The sequence below is a fragment of the Aedes aegypti genome, chromosome 1 (genome assembly GCF_002204515.2).
Source record: "Aedes aegypti strain LVP_AGWG chromosome 1, AaegL5.0 Primary Assembly, whole genome shotgun sequence".
NCBI lineage: Eukaryota > Metazoa > Arthropoda > Insecta > Diptera > Culicidae > Aedes > Aedes aegypti.
The window spans coordinates 134968047-134988625 of record NC_035107.1 but is presented as its reverse complement, the minus strand read 5'-3'; the positions used below and the strand labels follow the sequence as shown (position 1 = coordinate 134988625).

The 20579-nt window shown below is 41.0% G+C and overlaps 1 protein-coding gene and 1 long non-coding RNA gene across 4 annotated transcripts in view; one reads left to right on the top strand and one right to left on the bottom strand.

The window, feature by feature from the left end:
• The window catches only part of LOC5564043 (MAM domain-containing glycosylphosphatidylinositol anchor protein 1), a 237226-nt gene that overhangs the window by 157580 nt on the left and 59067 nt on the right, over nucleotides 1-20579 (bottom strand). For all 3 annotated transcript variants that reach the window (XM_021848091.1, XM_021848100.1, XM_021848106.1), the window contains exon 2: nucleotides 10236-10318. The gene's annotated coding sequence lies outside the window, so the exon portion shown is untranslated. The remainder of the gene's footprint in view (nucleotides 1-10235; nucleotides 10319-20579) is intronic.
• Nucleotides 1-20579, top strand: part of LOC110677194 — a 70209-nt gene that overhangs the window by 24198 nt on the left and 25432 nt on the right. The window lies entirely within an intron of this gene.

Sequence of the window (20579 nt, the reverse complement as noted above, 5' to 3'; positions counted from 1 at the left end):
TCGATGCTCAAATGTTTTTTTTTGTGTTTTTGAAAAGTATTGTATACTATCATATAAGAGAAACAAAAAGTTTTCACGCAACTCAGTGGTCAAGAAATCATGGATGAGTTGGCTCATCTTTTTGACTCATTATCTCGTAATTTCACAGTTTACTCACACACGGCAATAATTTCTTCTTAGTCTAGTAAAATTATAGCAGTCCTATCTAACGTAAACAACAACAATCGGGTTTCACGTGTTTTTGACGGGTTTTGTGACTGAATCATTTTTTACGGTTTGAGTTGATTGAGTGATTTTACATCAAAATCTCAAGCGTGAGATTTACGAAGCAGATCTCTAATGAGTTTGCTCATACGGGAGAACGTATTTATTGAGATTTGTGTGTGAGTCTATCAACACTGGGCTGCCATCGGCACCCATCGTTAAAATTTCAATCTTATGTCACTGTTCGCTAGTAGATATTTGCTAAAATTAAAGGGTGGTCCTTTCGGTTTTCTCAAATTGATAGACTCTTCATACGCCAGCTAGCCCCACGTGTTTTTTTTTTTGAATTTTCAGACCCAACCCCCACCTCTCCCTCGTGGTCATTTGTCCATACACAAATTTTGAAATTTGTATGGACCCAGGTCAATCAGCTATAAAACTGGTTATTATATAGAATATTTTCTTGTCTGCTGCACTTTTATAACAGAATGATTTTCGACATATCTTTGAATTCAGGAATAGTGAATAAATAGAACATTTCCAAAAGTGCATTTATTTATAGAAGAGATCTTATGTTTTTGAGCTAAAAAAATCTTCATTTTCTGTGCTCTAAGGTATCGTTTTAACTGCCGCCAAAATACATGTGAAAAAATAAGGGGCTATCCATTAATTACGTAAGACATTTTTCGGGGTTTTTCAACCTCCCCTCCCCCCATGGTAAGATTTTTGGTATGGAAATTAAAAATAAATTGTATGGCGCGTTAGAAATCTCAGACCCTCTCTCCCCCATAAACCCTTACGTTATTAATGGACCGCCCAATAGCGAAATTGAACAGCTGATAAGCAGGCTTTGCCCAATATGGACGTAATGCTAATCCTCGGGAGTGTCGTTTTGAGATTTAAAAATCTGGCGGCCATCTTGGAATTCGACGCCATCTTGGTTTAAAGCGAAGATTTTTTACCATCGCTCATTATATCGAATTATGAGGCATCCATTGACAAAACAATCCGATTCTTTAATTCTTTTCTTTTTTTCATTTGTTCAATTCGTTGTTCATATCAATCAATGATTTTGGACCAAATATATAAGAGAATTAATGCTGTTCCTGAACTTGAAGATATGTTGAAGAATCATTCTAGTACCAAATATAATTAAAAAATAATTTTTTTATTTAATTATCTGTATTAATAACTAATTAAGCTGAGAAGTAGACTTTGTTCCAGTAAGGACGTAACAAGGTAAAACATTAATTTTACTGCTTAAAATCAAAATGGCGTCAATATACAAGATGGCCGCCAGATTTTTTCACCTAAATTAATGCTCTTATTCTTCATTCAACTCGAATAATATACTCGCCATATACGTCAAAACCGTAGAACATGATTTAGGAAATCGTTTATTTCATAGGGCACATGCCATTGTTCACCTAGTTTTTGTAGCCTATCTTACTCAGTCTTTTCTCAGCTTTCTGATAATGACCTCAGCATTCTAAACGAGCGGTGCGCTAATAGTGAAAGAACGGTTTTTTTTCACAAAATCCAAGATGGTGGCCAAATTCAAAATGGTCACCAAATTTTTTTAATCTCAGATGAAAGCTATATTCCTCCTCTATACGATGCCACTAAGTTTGCTATGTGTTCCAAAGGAAATATAAGACATATCACCTGAAGAAATACCTAAGATTTATCAAAAAATGGACTTTTTCGGAAACTGTTTAGTTAGCTGGCGTAGGAAGGGTCCACCAATTTAAGAAAACCGAAGGGATCACCCTTTAGTTTTAGCATATACTAGCGATCAGTGACATGAAACTGGAGTTCTAACAATGAGTGCCGATGGCGGCCTGGCTTCAGTAAGAATTGCTCTGCTAAAGCTCTGGATACCATCGGGTACCTGTATCTTATCTGATATGAATGATTTCGAGATTTCTATCAGCTCTCGCTGGTCATGCTTACCACTTCTTACTCATCATCTGCAGCAGGTTTTCTTTACGATAGCTCACATTGCTTATCTGAACACTGTGCTGTCGGGGTCAATGCTTGTCACAACTATCGGCAAATGACCAGCCTATGTTGATCACTCCCAAGTTCATCATATATCATATTGTAGGCATCTGCAACCGGCAGCCCAATCGCCGCTACTTGGTTGCACTGTGGATTCTTTCTGAGGCAGATGGACACATCGATGTCACAATGGTCTTTAAGCGTAACCGACACTTGTGCTTCATCGGTGATTTCAAGTCTTTTAAACTAACTTGGGACTTGACCCCTAGCGCCAATGAGAAAAACACTGTTGAAGCTCTGTTGAACTCCTATAAAAACCCACAGGCCCGCGACCACATCTCCGTACAAGCGACCCGTACCGCTTTCAAAGTACTTTAGCCCATCACCAGGAGCGCCACCCGGCACATTAGGATCCAGGCCAGCGAGATCCTAATTATGGAAGACTGGCAGCATAAGAACATGGTTACGGCTACGGATCACGCATAGGAACCACGCTGCAAAGCTGAGAGCCGCGCTATTCTATACCCTTAGTAAAGATGGATGACACTTCTCTGAAATGACGAGTAGGTTAATGGTACAATTACCTCCGTCCCGTTAAAACCTTGGCAGGACTTCAAATACGTTCTAAACCCGCCACGCTAGCTGGTGGAAGTAGGCTTAGTTGAACCTTTACTGACTTGCGCCGATCTGGCTCTGAACTTGGCACCCCATAAGGCGCCGGGTCAACCCTAGCATGGCGTCACTGCTTGCATACATCATCATGAGATAACGAAAGTGACTACTTACGACGGGCGAGGATAGCGGCTTAGAGGGGGAACCCGTTGCAATGGAGTTTAACACAACAAGAGTCCAGGACGCGAGCGCGTTCAAAAAAAGCGGTAAGGTACCACGATCACCGGTGCATACACGGAGAATCTACCGACGTACAGCAGTAGCTCGAATCAATGTGAGACACAATGAGAACAAAGAGGATTATTTCAGAGTCATAGTCCAGTGTACACACTGAAATCGAGCAACAAAGCTGCTCAAGGAGGGCAACAACCTAAAAATTCGAGGTTGACGGAGGTGAAGAATAAGGTCGATGAACTCATCCAGTGCGTCAAGGACCAGCACAATGAACATACCGCCATCAAGGGCAAGCTGACGAGCATCAAATCCTCTGTCAACGCTTCCATGAACGAGCAGAAAGCGTTGAGGATAAGAGTAGTGCTTGCCGAAAAGGCACTGAAAAACGTTACGGAGCAAGGAGCGGCTGACAAGCTCGAGACAATCGAGACAGAGAGTCACCAGAAAAAGTCCAGAAAAAGCAGCGCAACGAGCAAGGAAAAAAGAAACAGAAAGAGAAGATGGAGAAGAAAAAGTACGGGAAGAAGAAAGTGAAGAGACGCCCACAGCGTGAGTGGTCGAAAAGGGATGCCATACTTGTTGAGGCAAACGACCTAACAACGTACGCACATATCATCCGAAAAGTTGAGGACCCGAAGGACCTCGGAGAAAACGTGGTTAGAACGCGGCGTACCCAGAAAAGGGAGATGCTTTTTGAGATGAAGAGTGAGCCACCAATCAAGAGCTCGGCCTATCAGGAGGTAGTCGCGAAATCTTTGGTGAACGAGGCAGACGTGGGAGCACTTACCCATGACGCAGTTGTTTAGTGCAAATATCTGGATGAGATAACAACCTTGGACGAGATGAGTGATGATCTGCGTAAGAAATGCAGCATTGGAGAGGAGGCCATGACAATCCGTCTGAGCATGGTGTACTACATTGAGAAGGTGATATATTCCGAAAACTGACAGCTACTTGACGACGTCATTCCTATCCACCTCGAACAAATTTGCGAAAAAAATGATCTAGTGGTCCGGAAGATAAATGGTACGATAGAAGTGACGTCACATGTTTACAATCAAACTTGATATTTACATCAGTAAAGAGCCTGCCGTGTTAATTTTTATGCCGTGCGTCTGAGGAAGTCGTGTGACGGCACACTGTCAGCGACGATTCGACTATCAGTTGACACGCGCGAACAAACTGGTAGAAAAAGGCAAGATCATAATTGGTTGGTTGATATGCCCACTGAGACTTGTCCCACGAGCAGATAGGACACCGATGCGATGCTTCAAGTGCATGAACTTCGGATATCCGGCCTGTGCAGGAAATGTGGAGTAAGAGGTCACTTCGGGAAAGACTGCAAAAATCGACCAAAGTGTTTGCTCTGCTCACCGGAGGAAGGATACACCCATTCGACGTGCAGCTTCAATTGCCGAGCGTACCAAAAGGCGATCGCAGCCCATCAGTAACGGTGGTAACCTGAATCACTGCGACACCGCACAACTGTTGGGGCAATTGACAACAGAAACTAAGTTCGACATAACGATAATAGCTGAACCGTTTTGAGTACCACTCAATAACGCCAATAAAAGCAATAGGTGGCGGATAGCACAGGCGCAGCGGCGATATAGGCCATTCGTGCACCTATTTCCAGCACCCGTATCGGTACATCTGGAGATGATCTCAGCAGACAGAATCGTAAATCGTCCACGTTTTGATCGATGGAGGGCACTTTTCCGACATAACAGACGTCAGAACCTTTCGTGGCGCTAACATTGACTCCGACCACTGACTGGTTATGGTGAAACTGCACCCAAAACTATCCGTCAACCAACAACGATGTACGGTACCGACGCCCGCCCCGGTACAATCTAGCGCGATTGAAACAACCGGATGTCGCCAATGCGTACGCGCAGCATCTTGAGGCAGCGTTGCCGGATGAGGGCGAGCTCGATAGGGCCCCTCTTGAGGACTGCTGGAGGACAGTCAAAGCAGCCATTAACGACGCTGCCGAAAGTATTGTCGGATTTGTGGAACGGAGCATAAGAAACGATTGGTTCGACGAGGAATGCCAGGAGGTTTTAGAGGAGAAGAATGCAGCGTGGGCTGCAATGCTGCACTTTAGTACGCGGCAAATCGTGAAACGATACAGACTGAAGCGGAAACAGCCTATTCCGCCTATTCCGGGACAAAATGCGCCGCCTGGAAGAGGTGGAATGCCAAGAGATGGAGTTGCTGTACCGTTCTCAAGAAACGTGGAAGTTCTATCAGAAGCTCAACACATCCCGTAAAGGCTTCGTGCCGCGAGCTGAAATGTGCCAGGATAAGGATTGGAGCATTTTGACGCACGGACGCGAGGTGATCGAAAGGTGGACGCAGCACTACGATGAACACCTGAATGGCGCAGAGAACACAGGCACAGAAGGTCAGGACAGCGAAGGCGATGGCTTCGTCAGCACAGCGAACAGTGGAAGCCAACCAGCTCCCACGATGGGGGAAGTTAAGGATGCCATTCAATAGCACAAGAACAACAAGGCCGCTGGTAAGAATGGTGTCGGAGCCGAACTCATCAAGATTGGCCCGGACTTGTTGGCTACTTGTTTGCATCGACTGATAGTCATAATCTGGGAAACGGAACAGCTACCGGAGGAGTGGAAGCAAGGCGTTTTATGCCCTATCCACAAAAAGGGCGACAAACTGGAAAATTATCGTGCAATAACTACCCTTAACGCCGCATACAAAGTGCTATCCCAGATTCTCTTCCGTCGTCTATCACCAATAGAGTTCGTGGGAAGTTATCAAGCAGGTATCATCGACGGCCGCTCGACAACGGACCAGATCTTTTCCATGTGGCAAACTCTCCAGACATGAAGCATGTACCAGGTCCCTACGCACCATTTGTTCATCGATTTCAAGGCGGCATACGACAGTATTGACCATGTAGAGCTATGGAAGATCATGGACGGCAACAGCTTTCCCGAGAATCTCACAAGATTGATTAGAGCAACGATGGACGGTGTGCAAAACTGCGTGAAGATCTCGGGCGAACACTCCAGTTCGATCAAGTCTCGGCGGGGACTACGACAGGGCGATGGACTTTCGTGCCTGTTGTTCAATATTGCGCTTGAAGGTGTGATGCGGAGTGCCAGACTTATCAGTCGAGGCACGATTATCACGAGATCCGGACAATTTGTTTGCTTCGCGGACGACTTGGATATTATTGGGAGAAAAGTTGAAACGGTAGCAGATTTGTTCACCCGCCTGAAACGCGAAGCAACAAGAGTAGGGTTAATGTGAATGCGTCAAAAGTACATGCTGGTAGGTGGAACTGAGTGCGACAGGGCCCACCTAGGAAGCAGTGTCACGATTGACAGGGATACCTTCGAGGTGGTGGACGAGTTCGTCTACCTCGGATCCTTGCTGACGGCTGACAACAATGTGAAATACGAAGGCGCATCATTAGTGGAAGTCGGCCCTATTATGGTCTCCAGAAGAAACTGCGATCAAGAAAGATTCACCCCCGTACCAAATGCACGATGTACAAAACGCTCATAATACATGTAGTCCTCTACGGGCATGAGCAGTGGAATATGCTCTAAGATAAAGCGACCACAAATGTCCCGCGAAACGCGGGACACCTTGTTAGATCTCGCTCCCAATTAAACATTATTCGTATTGGATGTGTATTCTACAAACATTTAAGGTCTAAATCATGATCTAATTTCTCAGTTCAGTCAAACAATTAGTTTTGACGCAATAATATCATGTTGAAAATTGCGTTGTCCCGCGAAACGCGGGACGTCTGGTCACCTTACTCTAAGAGGACTTGCAAGCTCTTGGGGTTTTTGAACGCCGAGTGCTAAGGACGATCTTCGACGGCGTGCAGGAGAACGAAGTGTGGCGGCGAAGGATGAACCACGAGCTCGCTCAACTCTACGGCGAACCCAGTATCGTGAAGGTAGCAAAAGCTGGAAGGATACGCTGGGCAGGGCATGTTGCAAGAATGCCGGAGTACAACCCTGTAAAGATGGTGTTCACTACGAATCTGGTCGGAAAAAGAAGGCGTGGGACGCAGCGAGTCAGGTGGATTGACCAGGTGCACCAGGACCTGGAGAGCGTGAGTCGCAGTCGAGGATGGTGAGAAGCGGTCATGAAACGAGTGAATTGGCGAAATATTGTTGGCGAGGTTTTATCAATCTAATTGATGTAAAACCAAATAAATAAATAATAATAAATCCTTTGTTAGTGATGCGGCCATAAGCTAGCATTTAGTCCGGCGAGCGAACCGCTTCATTTGTTTTTTACTCGATTGTATCTGTAGGATTTAATATAAGATAAATCGAAACTGAACAAATGTTGACTAAGCAGTCTTTAGGGAATTAAAAACGCTAGTTTTTGTTTTCACCCGACGTTTCGGTCCGTTTAGGACCTTTTTTAAGGGTTCTAAAATGTTTAATATTATAATCAATTGTTGAAATTTTACAAGCAATTTTAAGTCAAACGTAATTACCTATCACTACGGTTCACTAGTCAAGATTGCTAAACGTGCAGGTTTTTTCGTCCTACACTGTATCGATTGAGTCCGACCGGTTCTGAACCATCGTTGGGCGGACAATCTTTTTTTTTAATTCCCTAAAGACTCCTTAGCCAATATTGGTTCAATAACATAACCTCAGTCGAAGCTTATGAGCACTTCCACAGATATTAACTGAGAGCTTTTTTTGCTACAGTTGCCATTTTTGCATTCCTATATTGTGTGGCAGGTACGATTATACTGATCGAACCCAGACACCTTCAGCATGGCTTTGCTTTGTAACCGCGGACTCTAACCACTAAGCTAAGGAAGGCCGAAGGTTTGTTGTAGCCCCTCAATTTTGATTTTGTTGGCTACCTCTCTGGTCTTCGTCACCAGTGTGGGAGCAAAGGAGAAATCCTGCTAATACAGTTGGAGTTCTGATGTTAACGTTCATATGTTCGTTGTCAATAATGTGAGGGATGTATCTATAGGTAGATGCGTAAATCAATCACAGATGATTGAAACAAGAGTCAAAGACCGTTTTGTCAGAGCATGTATGTTCCGGAAGCTAGTGTTGAAATGCTGTACAACTGGCTGTCGTTGTGATTGTGGAAGTAATTCGATAAGCTCCGAGACAAACAAGTGGAGATCCATTCAGGAAATTGCACGAATATGCTTTCAGGTTGTGTGCCTGTAGGCAATTTAGAGAGAGAGTCGGCGTATTGCAAAACCAATGGGAGAAGAGGAAACCAAATATTTCTACCAAAAATGATTTTCTTTTCTTGATAAAATAAATTGTTCCTCTTTTTCTTGACATGACCTCCCCATTGAAACAGAGCCTGTGCTAAGTGCATTACCTATACTTCGAACGACAACAAACTTATTACGTAAAGTATATAATGCATTGCATACTTGTACGCTGGGCCTTCCTTAGCCAAGTTAGTTGGTTAGAGTCCGCGGATACAAGCAAAGCCATGCTGAAGGTGTCTGGATTCGATTTCCGGTCGGTCGAGGATCTTCTTGTAATGGAAATTTCCTTGACTTCCCTGGGCATAGCGTATAATCGTTCCTTCCACACGATAAACGAATGCGAAAATGGTACCTTTGCCAAAGAAAGCTCTCAGTCAGTAACTTTGCTTATTGTACACAAAGCTGAGAAGCAGGCTCTGTGCCAGTGAGGATGTAATGCCAAGAAGAAGAAGCACCTGTACGGGTTTGACACTGATTGCAAATACAGTCCCAATTTATAAAAAAAATCGCTGAGCGATTTAGTATAACTTTTTTGACTACAACTAGGTTGTCAAGGATAGGTGAGGAACTCTTTGAAATTCCTGCATATAGTGATCGTAGAATAGATTATCTGTAAGTATTTCCAAATTTCTAAAACTTCATCATTGTATACCAATCTGCAAATGTTTTCTATTCTATCAAAAATAGCTTTGACGTGATGTGTCATACTAATACTGTTTATTTTTGCATTCGTTCAACAGAAATTTAGTTATTTTGTTTTGTTCGCACTGTAAAAGATAGGGTAAGTGTTCCCTTAGTTGTGGGTGTTCCTATAGTTGCGATAGTGCCGTTTTCACTGATTTTATTACATTACCCACAGAACCGACTCTGCTAATCGACATATTGGCTTGTTGATACACGGAATAGTTGAAAAGAGCGTTCAAATTACTATAAAACTGATGAAATATCACTAAAATTGCTAAAATTTTACTTGCTTGTACCAATAATTGCGGTAAAGTGTTCCTATAGTGGAGGATCCCATAAGAAAACAACGGATACCGCAACTATAGGAACACATATTAAAAATATACCGCAACTAAAAGAACAGTGTACCAATAGTGGAGGTATTATTTTTTACTGACATGCCGTGGATTACTGCGATCATTTTTCTCATTGAACCAACGGTCGTTACTTCCGGTTACAACATTAACATGTACATTAATTGCGCATCTTGAATTTGGGCGGTTAAACAAAGTTCAATCGTGCTTAGTACCTCCACTATTGGTACATCTACCCTACCCCATTTTACAGTATTGCAAAAATCACGGCGGAAGTTTAGATACGCAATATAAATAACCTCAGTATGTAAAAGAAAAGTATGGTGACTTTTCTGTAACAAATAGTGTTATTTGGATGGGCTCCATGTCTTCTTTTTCTTCCTGAAATTACGTCCTCCCTGGGACAGAGCCTGCTTATCAGCTTAATGTTCTTATGAGCACTTTCATAGATTCCTAATATTCTAGTACGATTCCAAAACTACCCGCAAACGAATCGCAGTTTCTGTTTTGATTCTCAAGTTTCACTCAAAAAAAAACTGCTCTAAAAAAATCAACCTCAGACTATAGATGTTCTCTAGGAATTGCTGAATCAACTATTCCTGGCATCGTTCACAAAAACTAATACAGACGTTCCTTTGGGACACATTACACGTATTTCCTCGAAAACACCATATGACAACTTCACACCAAGGCCACAAAAAGGAAAAGTTCGTGTTCTTCTGGACATCACCCTCTCATCCCACCTTAGAATCACTTCATAGTGATGTTTATCTCATGATTGTTATTGCTGCAGGCTTATGCCATCCATGTCTTCCGTTTGCGGTTCTGTTTCTGGCTCGTTTTCCGTCCTTGCCTAAGTAGTCTGATGGTATTAAAGTAATAATAAAATATTAACTTACTTTTGAATTCTCCCCTCCGGTTTGTCGAGGCAGCGCAAAAAAAAAAAATCCAGCAGATCCTTTCGCACGAAGTTGCCTTTTCGCTGTAAAGAGAGAGAAAACCGTGACAATGTCGTCAGTGGTGGTCTATCCCTTGCACATGATGACATCTGATTCGTAGTATTTGGTTGGTGAGCAGGAGTTTAGGGGGTTGAAAAAAAGGAAGAAAAGGACACGAGACAGTAGCTGACAATCATAGCGAAGGATATCAGGAGCGTTAAAATTTAATAAGTGTCTTCCGCTACGGACGGGATCCTTTCGACGAATGGTTGAAATGTTGATTTTGTTGAGTTATGGTGTAAATTATGTAGTTGTTTTGTACCACAAGAATTGTCTTTTAGATGAGAATTGAAATTATATTCAACAGTCATGGATGTAAAACAGAACATTTAAAGAATAATACCTTAAATAATCGAAATTTACCATTGGGAAAGAAGTAATATTGAAACATTTATGTTTATGAAACTAACACTGTCCGGAGTGGATATCATTAAAAGAAAATTGGTCAGGTTAAGAATAATATCTGTTGTTTCTGTGACATGGAACGTGGTACCTCTAAACATCTGCTCTGCAGTCTTAGTGATTTATACAAGCGCACATCCGAATTTCTAAACGGGGATTATTACAACAAAGTGAAATTTGGTCTGAAAATCCCAAAACGGTTGTGGGTTTTATAAACTGTTTTGTCGGACTGCGAAAAGACGCTTCAATGTACTTAACCTGCAAACTGGATTCACGGTGGCCAGTATTTAGTTTTTTTTTTCAATGTTGACAACAGTAGGGGTATTTTGGGTAAAATGAACAGTAAACACCCTAAGCTATTTTCATGTTCTTCTTCTTCTTTCTGGCGTTACGTCCCGAATGGGACAAAGCCTGCTCTTCTCAGATTAGTGTTCTTATGAGCACTTCTACAGTTATTAACTGAGAGCTTTCTTTGCCGATTGACCATTTTTGCATGTGTATATCGTGTGGCAGGTTCAAAGATACTCTATGCCCCGGGAATTGAGAAAAATTCCTTTACGAAAAGATCCTCGACCAGTGGGATTCGAACCCACGACCCTCAGTATGGTCATGCTGAATAGCTGCGCGTTTACCGCTACGGCTATCTGGGCCCCTTATTAGCTATTTCCATGTGTTCTAGTTCAAAAAGCTGACAGATTATTTCTTAATTGCTTATTTTCAATTCTCAACCCCTCTACCGACAGATTCATTTTTTTTACCACCATAAAAATATTCAAATCGCGTGAACCCAAACTTTTGCATGATGACTTGACTGACTGTTTCATTGATTTTGAATACTTTAAAGATTTTTCCGCCAAAATTTCGTGGGATCTCTTCAAAGAATATAAGATTGCGATTCTAATGACACTTTGATTTAAAATTTTGGTCGACCCAATGCTGAGGAAATTAGATATGATTTTTCAGTGTGTTTTTTGAAAAATGTCACAACTTTAAGTAAAAATTTAGCATACAAAATTAAAAAAATGATTTTGGAAAAATACATACGAAGTAATAATAACTCTTTGCCTTCCGAATGCGGCTTAAAGAGTTTCAATTTAACGTGTAATCACAGAGATATGGACAGAGCACTTTTGTATGTTTTTGAGGGGGTGAACCCAAACTTTTGCACGGGAGTGTATTTATCATTAGTGATCTGGTTTTAGAGATATTCCGATGTTCCTTGGGGGCCGACATTTTCCATATAAAAATAATAAATAAATAATATGAATAATGCATTATAATGTTGGTCAAATTATCAAAAAAAAAAAAAAATGTGTACTATACAATACCAGGCAATAAGGAGCTATATAAAAAATCAAACAAATCGGTTCAGTATTCTTCTTATTTTTGAAGAAATCTGAAAATCACGAAATGAGTTTTTTCTTTTTGAGTTTCAAGATCTTTATTTGTGGTACCAGAAACAAAAGTGCTCATTACTCAAAGACGGTTGCACCAAATTGCTTCATTTTTTCACAACAAACTCGCATTAATGTATCATTTCGAGAAGTGAATATACGAACACGATCAAAATTCTGTAGCCTGAGATATTTACGTGGGTTATGGCTACCCGTCGGTCCCCCAAGGAATTTTGGAATATCTCTGGATCCAGATGACCAATTATCAATATCGACAAATATTCTAAAACTAGAAGAGTTTTTTGGGAGCTTGTAAAACAATCAGGCAAAAATATCGAGAAATAAAAAAGTTATCGCGATTTGAATATTATTTTAGCGGTAAATAATGAAGCTGCCGGTAGAGGTATTAATTTAGGAAAAAAGTTTATGCCATTGTAGTAGAACAGTAGGCTACGCTATATCTACGTAGTTCTGACAAAGAGATTTTCATGTCGGAAATAGACCTCCGAAGAAGAAGATTCAAGAGTTCCAGTTAGGACGAAGGTCTCTTTAGAGCGTGGCACAGTGCTTCGAACGTATGGCACTTGGGGACAAAAGTCATATCGGGCTGTTTTATGCGGTTTTGCCCTACGAAGTTGAGGAGGATCTCGTTATACATAAAAAAACTCATTATTGGCATAAATGACACATATTACATCAGTAATGGCATGAGTGGCTTATACGTCAAATTTTACATTTGACACCATAAAACAGTGCTCGCTTGGCAGAAATGTTCAAAATAAAAATGCATGAAAAAATACTTGAGTCGTTCGCATGAACGATGTATGTGACATACGTAACCATAAAAGTGTCTCAATAACCAACTTTTTATAAAAATATTGGAGTATGGATTATTCCAATGAATAAAATGAAATCCAATTAAAAAGGTTGAATTAAGTTTCTTTTTATTAGCAACACAATTCATTTACGAGCTATTAATCATCCGAGAACTGAATTATTGCTACAAAAGAAAATTGAAATGTCGTTTGACCAGAGGGTTTATTTTTATTTATTTCGATCATTTTCAACGGAACGTCGCAATGGTTCCGGTCAGCAAACTTTCATCCGATTTTCCTGCTTCCGAAAATGTTTGTTGTACATGCTGTGTCCTTAACTTCCATCGAAGCCCCACTTGCAACCAGTTTTACAGCAGTAGAGTAAAGTGGGGCAAAAGTTCGAGTGGGGTAAGAGTTTCTTTTTAAGATTTCTAGCTCAATTCAAAACAAATCTTATAAATGTCATGGTGGTTCAATTGCTATTCAAGTAAGAGACTTTCACTCCAAATATCATAAAAATCGATTGAGATTTGGAAAAGTTATGGCTATTTGTTGTTTTTCGACGTGAATATTGTAATTTTTGGTCAAACTTTCGTTGCATGGAACCAATTGAAGATAAAATCTTTTTCAATATTTTATATAAGGGCGTTTCTAGGCCTATGATAAGGTTGCTTTGAGGTGTATTAGTTTTTGCATAAATGCTTGAAAACAGTTTTTGGCCCATAGTGGGGCAAAAGTTCGAATCAGCGGGGCAAAAGTTCGACCCATGTATAAAATCACAGAAAAATTTGCAAATTGCCTAAAATCCACATTTTATCTTCAAATTTAGTTAAATTCGTCTGATCGTGTGAAAATTGTCACCAAAATTTTACATTTCCACTTAGTTTTGCGAAAAACTGCTATTTTTGAGTATATTACAATTAACTCGGTTTTGGGAAATTTTTTTATGAAAATTTAGTGTGTATTTTCCGTCAAACTTAAGTTTACGGCTGGTGTAAGGTATGCCTGTCATGAAAGGATCGATATTTTGTGTTTTAGCCAGCGAACTTTTGCCCCACACTTGATTCGAACTCTTGCCCCACCGGTGGGGCAAAAGTTTGAATAAGACAATCAATTTTGAAACTGTTATAACTAAAAATGAGTAAATATTTTGACCCAAGTTTGTTCAGCAAAATTATAGCCAATATGTTGAAGGTTCACTGTATGGTATTTGTTTTGTTTCAACTGCTATTGTTTTCCTGGAAACTTTGATTATACCACTAAGGTCGAACTTTTGCCCCACCTTACTCTAGAAGCTTCCAACGAGATATCCTTCATGATACTGGATGCAGTACAATTCATGAGCTGTTGTAGATCGACTGTAGCAGCTGTTTCTGATGCAGAAATCGGTTTCGGAATTATTTTTTGTTTCTCTTGCTTTAGCACATAATGGCAAGGAAGCAAGTTCGGATTTAATTCGTTCAAAGTGGCTCGAAACAAATTGTACTTTCGTTCCGACAGATCTAAATCAATGTTCAAAGCTAATGCCTGTGCTGCAGTAATGACCTGTACTTGATCCCCAGTCGAAGAATTTGATAAATTGTCAGCGAATGCGAGCACTTCGTTGATAAGATCTGCAACACGTCCCTTTTAAATTTTCTTGAACATTCATTGAACGGTTTGTGAGGCCCCATGCCAGCTTTTGCAGCCGAGCTGGAAATATCTGCATCGTCAGTTTCCTGATTGCGCGGGAGCTGAACTGGTTTTGCTAACCAGTCGGAGTTTTGCTTCACGAAAATTTTGTATGATCTTCCACATTCAGCCCACTTTTGGTTTATTTTGCAACAATAAAATTTGCAAAACGTCTTTAGCTCGTTCTCAAATATCTTGGAGAAAGAATCAGTGCCATAACAAATATACATGAAATTCAGAACATGATTTTTCCGATTGGGTGGAGCGGCAGAAAACTACTGTTCGAAACAATCTTTATTGATGGTTATGGCAGCATATCCTGAAAATCATAAGATGACATACAATTGGCAAGCATATGCAGCTGGAATCACTTCCAGAATTTGAAAAATACTTCAAATTTTATTTTTAAGTGGATTTTAGAAAGGTACTTTGAGGTACTTTTTTGTATGGGCAAAAAGAAGATAAGTGTTTTAATTTTCTTCTGTATTAAAAAGCGTGTAGCTCAGAAGCATCTTTTTCAACAATTGTTAGAATATATCACAGAAAATTGAATGGAATGACTCCTACTTACTTGTTTCAAAACGGTCCATAACGATTTTCATTTTGAAAATATAATAAGGATGGGAATGAAGCGAATTTTAGAGGGACTGGATTGACACGAAAACAATGAATAATATAGAACGAAGAAACAACTTGTCAACACGTGGTGTTTTGGTTTGTTTTGAAAACTGCAAGAACTTTCTAATATCTGTACTACACGCTCAAAACATACGTTAACATCATGGCCTGCTTGATTCGGTCGAATATGAAAGTTGATTTTTTGACTTTTGTCCAAGGGACGAAGCACTGTGCGTGGTGTGCAAGAAGTTTTTAAAGAGGACGGAAAACACTTGGACGACGCTGCCCAGGTGAGGTTGCTGCTCCGAAGACTCAGTACGACGGCCCATGAGCGGTACGCAGACAGCATCCTTCCAAAACACCCACGGGAATTTAACTTGGAAGAAACCGTTGGCAAGCTGAAGTAACTGTTCGGTCGTAGGAAGTGAATTATCCATGCGAGGTACCAGTTGTAGCAGTAGACATTGCAGAATGAAAAAAAGTATATAGGGGAATTTACGTATTCTCGGAAGTCTAAGCCGATACCGCGCTTCTTTTGCAATTTTCTCGGACATCAGCAGACAAATTACGTGTTTGTCTGTTTACATTTATGCGCTGCTCAATCCTCTATCGATTCACACGGACATAATTGTTATAAGCTTTTTGGGAACGTTTTTAAAACGCTTCGAACATTTCTTGTCAGTGTAACTATTGTCGGCAGCCTCATTTTCTTCGGAGCTTTTCCATAAGAAATGCAGGCGAATCTCTTCGGCAGCTCCAAATTAGCCGCATTTTGAGGCGTATTCACTTGAATTGATGACATCTCTGGCGAAATTGTTTGTTCAGTCTCGGAAATCTCGTCAGCGGGAAGCTGACAGAACAAAGAATCGTGTTTTCATTGGTGTGGTTTGATAGAAAAATACTGTGTATTTGGAGTTTGAAATTTGATTGCCGATAATAGCCGAATGATGCCGAAGTCGTAAATTACCCTTTTCTAAAATTATCAAATCCATTTATATGCTTCTCGAGAAAGAAACTTCTTTTCGCATGCAACCGATGCCACGCCTTACACTGTCTGTACGGGTAAAAGAGGACCACCTCTACCTGGCCGACCTGGAGAAGAGATCCATTACCATGGCGGGCCTGATGAAGGTGAGAACGCTCTTCAACATCATTGTTGAATGGGAGTGTTACCACCCGAAGAAGAAGGACGTGACGTAGTGCGGTAACTGCCTCGCGTTCATTCTCGGTACGAGGCACTGCCACATGAAGCCCCGCTGTGGCAAATGTGCCGGCATTGAACCGAAGTGTGCCAACTGTGGTTGTAACCACGAGGGCAGCAGCTGTAATTGCCCCAAACGAGCGGAGCTCCTGGCGATCCGCCAGCAAGCATCCGCCAAGAAGCAGGGACGACAGCGTCAACGCCGGCCACCACCACCGCTGACTGAGGAGCACTTTCCATCTCCCGGCTACCAGCTGCCCAATCTGCCACCGCTTCCACCAAACCATCGGCAGGCATCCCACCATTTGGTCCCTCCGTTCAGCATCGCTTTTTGCCGCCACCGCTGCTCCACTGGTGCAGAGAGCACTCCCTCCTGGATGGGGGAATCCTGGACCAAGTGCTCCTGGCACTCCTCCCTCCGACGATGGCTTTTTGTACACACCAGAGCAAATGTTGGAATATTCCAGGAACTTGTTCCAACGGCCAAAAAAAAATTGTTCCATCGGCTGCGCGCCTGCCGTTCAAGTCGAACAGATCAACGCTGCCAACTCGGTGATATTTGCTTTCCTTTTCAAAAATGGCCCGTGAGTCCATCACCAGGATCGCAAACTAGAACCCTCGTTCCCTCCGGAACAAAGCTATCGAGTTCGTAGACTTTCTCGAAGAGAAAAGCATCGACGTTGCCATCATCACGGAGACGCATTTGAGTTGAGCGTCTTAATTCCCAACCATCGACTTGTGCGGCTAGATCGAACCGGCTCTGAAGGAGGAAGAGTCGCCATCGCTTTGCGCCACAACATCAACTGTCGCCTGCATCAACGCCGATCCTGCAGCTCAAAGTAATCGAAGCGTGGGAGTAGAAGTGCAAGCTTCTGATGACCCGATCACTATCATCGCTGCGTACTACCCAACGCAAGCGAATCACAACCATGGATCGGAAACGGCCCTACGGCAGGACAACACCAAGCTAACTCGACGGCGCGGGAGGTACATCATCGCTGGCGACCTCAACGCAAAGCACGAAGCCTGGGGGAATCCCCGAAGAAACCGAAACGGAGTAATCCTGCAGCAAGGCGGAAGGTGACTTCAACAACTTGGACCCGGATGCTCCCTGGATCCGATGTCAATCAGATGAACAAAATTATTAAGGCCAGAATGTTGGACCTCAGAAACCAAAATTTTGCTAATAAGATCCGCGCTTTTACAGACTGTGCTCAGCCGTTCTGGAAACTAACAAAAATCTTAAAAACCAAGGCCCACTTAACCGTTGGTTCTCGTTCTACTAGATAACAATGGCCCCGTGGACCGCTTGATAAAGCCTGCTGAAAAGGCAGCCGAAATAGGTCGACATTTCGTCAGCTCACATAATCTTGGACGCAACATCATGAGTCCGCATGAAGCTGCTGTTAATGAGCATGCAAACAACCTCCATCAGATTCCCAACGTCTTCTCTGAGAAGTTGGAGATTACAGCTGACGAACTCTCAATCTATTTAAAATCCTCCAAAAACACGAAGGCCCCAGGTTTCGATAACATCATGAACTTGGAACTCAAGTACTTGAGTGTTTAGTTCTATGCTCACCTCGTACCTAGCAGTACTTTTCAGCAGAAAATTGTAACGATATTTGTTAGGGGCCGTCCATAAATGACGTAGCATTTTTTCACTGATTTTTACATCCCCTCCCCCCTCGTAGCATTTCGTCACAAATGCTGATACCCCCCCTTGGAAAATACGTAGCATATCAAGCAACCAACACCCACCCCCCCCTACATTTTTAATTTGATTTCCTTAGCAATTGGAAACAATTGCAATTGATTTCCTTAGCAATTGGAAACAAAAAATTTAAATTCAGAAGTTCAATACAGATTTTGATATTAATTACTGACTGAAACATAAGGATAATCTAACGAATAAATGCTTGATTTACAGTAGCGCTCAAAAGTAATTTGGAAAACAGTTTTAAATGAACTGTTTCCTGTTTAAGTTGTTGGCTGAACTGTATTTGTTTTGCTGTTGTTACCATGAAAAAATAGTTTACAGCTGAAAATATAGAAAAAAGCAAAAATCTTCGATTGGATTGGTGAAGCTAACAGAAACGAGTTAGGGTACAATAAGTTTTATAATATGTTGAAAAGACATTTAGTTATATTAGAGGATTGTTTTTTAATTATTCGTTGTTAGGAAACAGATTTCAACGAAAATGATCAAGAGATGATAATATCATATATAATAATATCATATTATATTGAATTTGAAATGGATATTCGTCATTATTATCCAAATTCAAATCCATTTAGCAATCAGGTTCCAGATGTAGAAAAGATTACACTTGTAATATTTGGAATGTTCAGATAATCTTAGCGATTAATATACAAGTTATTCAACTGAATTTGCCAAAGCGAACATATGTTTTTTGAGAAATAAGCTCTAACAGAAAATATGAATAAAACTAAAACTTCCTTTCCAAGTCGTTAAAGCCTTGATTTGCAATTAATTTATTTATTTTTCAATTTATATATTTATAAATTAATTTATTAATACAGGAATACAATGTTCACATAATTATTTAAAGCATTAAATAAATCTGTTTGATTGCACTACAGAAAATCTAAAATTTCTTAGATTTTTTTCAATCTTGTCATATGAATGTCTTGAAGCTGAATCATCATTTTAGAACCCAACTTTAGTCAAACAAAGAAAAAAGAAGTTTGATAAAAATATAATTGTATGCCATTTTTTTCAGTGACTCTCATTTTTCCGACGTGATTCAAAATGCTACGTCCACTAATTAGGACCCCTCCCTCCCCCTCGTCACACATCGTCACAAATTCGTAAAGACCCCCCTCCCCCCTAAAAAGCTACGTCATTTATGGACGACCCCTTATGCGATTTATTCGTTAAACACCTGAGCAGATGCGGCGTTGAGTTTTTAAATTACGATAAATCTCTCATTCTCGCGAATACGTGAAAAGTTACTTTTTTTTTCAAATTCACATAGGTTTCATCATTTGGCGAACAAATATTCTTGTCGTCCCTAAGGTAACTCAAGTAGGTCAGATGTGACTATCTTACAATATTTGTCGCAGAATGCTGGCTTGAGAAACAGCAGCTCTCACTGGAAGTCTTTCTTTGGAGTTCTTATAATTAAACGGGATTCTTGGTAAAACCTGTGCTTTATTGTAAGCTCCTAACAAAGCATAATAAGATTAACTGTAGGTATATGGTATTCTATCACATAAATTAACACGAAGAGCAAATACTGAGTGATGCAGTTTGCACTCAGCCACCGGGAGTGCACACTTTTTACCATTATTCTTCTTACGTTTCAACAAAGAGGACGGTATCCCTTCTGGTGATGCTGTCATCTCCATATCTGCACGATATGGAATTGGTTTGGTGCATATGGTATATAGTGAGAGAAGCACGAGTAGAGCAGGGTGATGCATGTCAAGGGCGATACTCAAGTAATTGAAATATGTCTATGGCTTGCGAAAGTCTACTGAACCTAGGTAAAGTCATTGAGGCAATTCTCAACAAATGATCGATTAAAAAAAGGTCTAGAAAGGTTGGATGAACTTGGTCTGACCGTCACTTTCTTATTATAGCTGTTGATTTAATTGACAAACTTGTTTTAGTCAGACTAAAATGAATGTTATGCTGAGGCTTTCTTCCTTTAGAATCTTCCATAGCCTAGTGGTGAAGACCCCAACTACAAAGCAAAGGCATACTGAAGGTGTCTGGGTTCGGTTCCCAGTCAGCCCAGGATCTTTAAGAAATGGAAACTTCCTTGACTTCCCCGGGTCATTTTTTATACGAAGGCTTAAATGGTAACAGAGGCGAAGAAAGCTTAAACAATGTGCAAGCGCTCTTGGAATACTTAGCTGATAAGCAGGCTCTGTTCCACTGAGGACGTAATGCCTAGGAGAAGAAGATGAGACTTCAGAAAATGCTTGGTCAATCAATTGGAACCTGTTGTGATCAATATCACCCGAATTTACGGTACTCAACAAGTTGCAGGATTATGATTGTGAAAATCGTTTGTTGTGTACATTTTTTTCTATTTCGTTAAAGGCTGCTTGAGGGAACCATAAATCATAATACAGTCAAACCTCCATGAGTCGATATTGAAGGGACCATCGACTC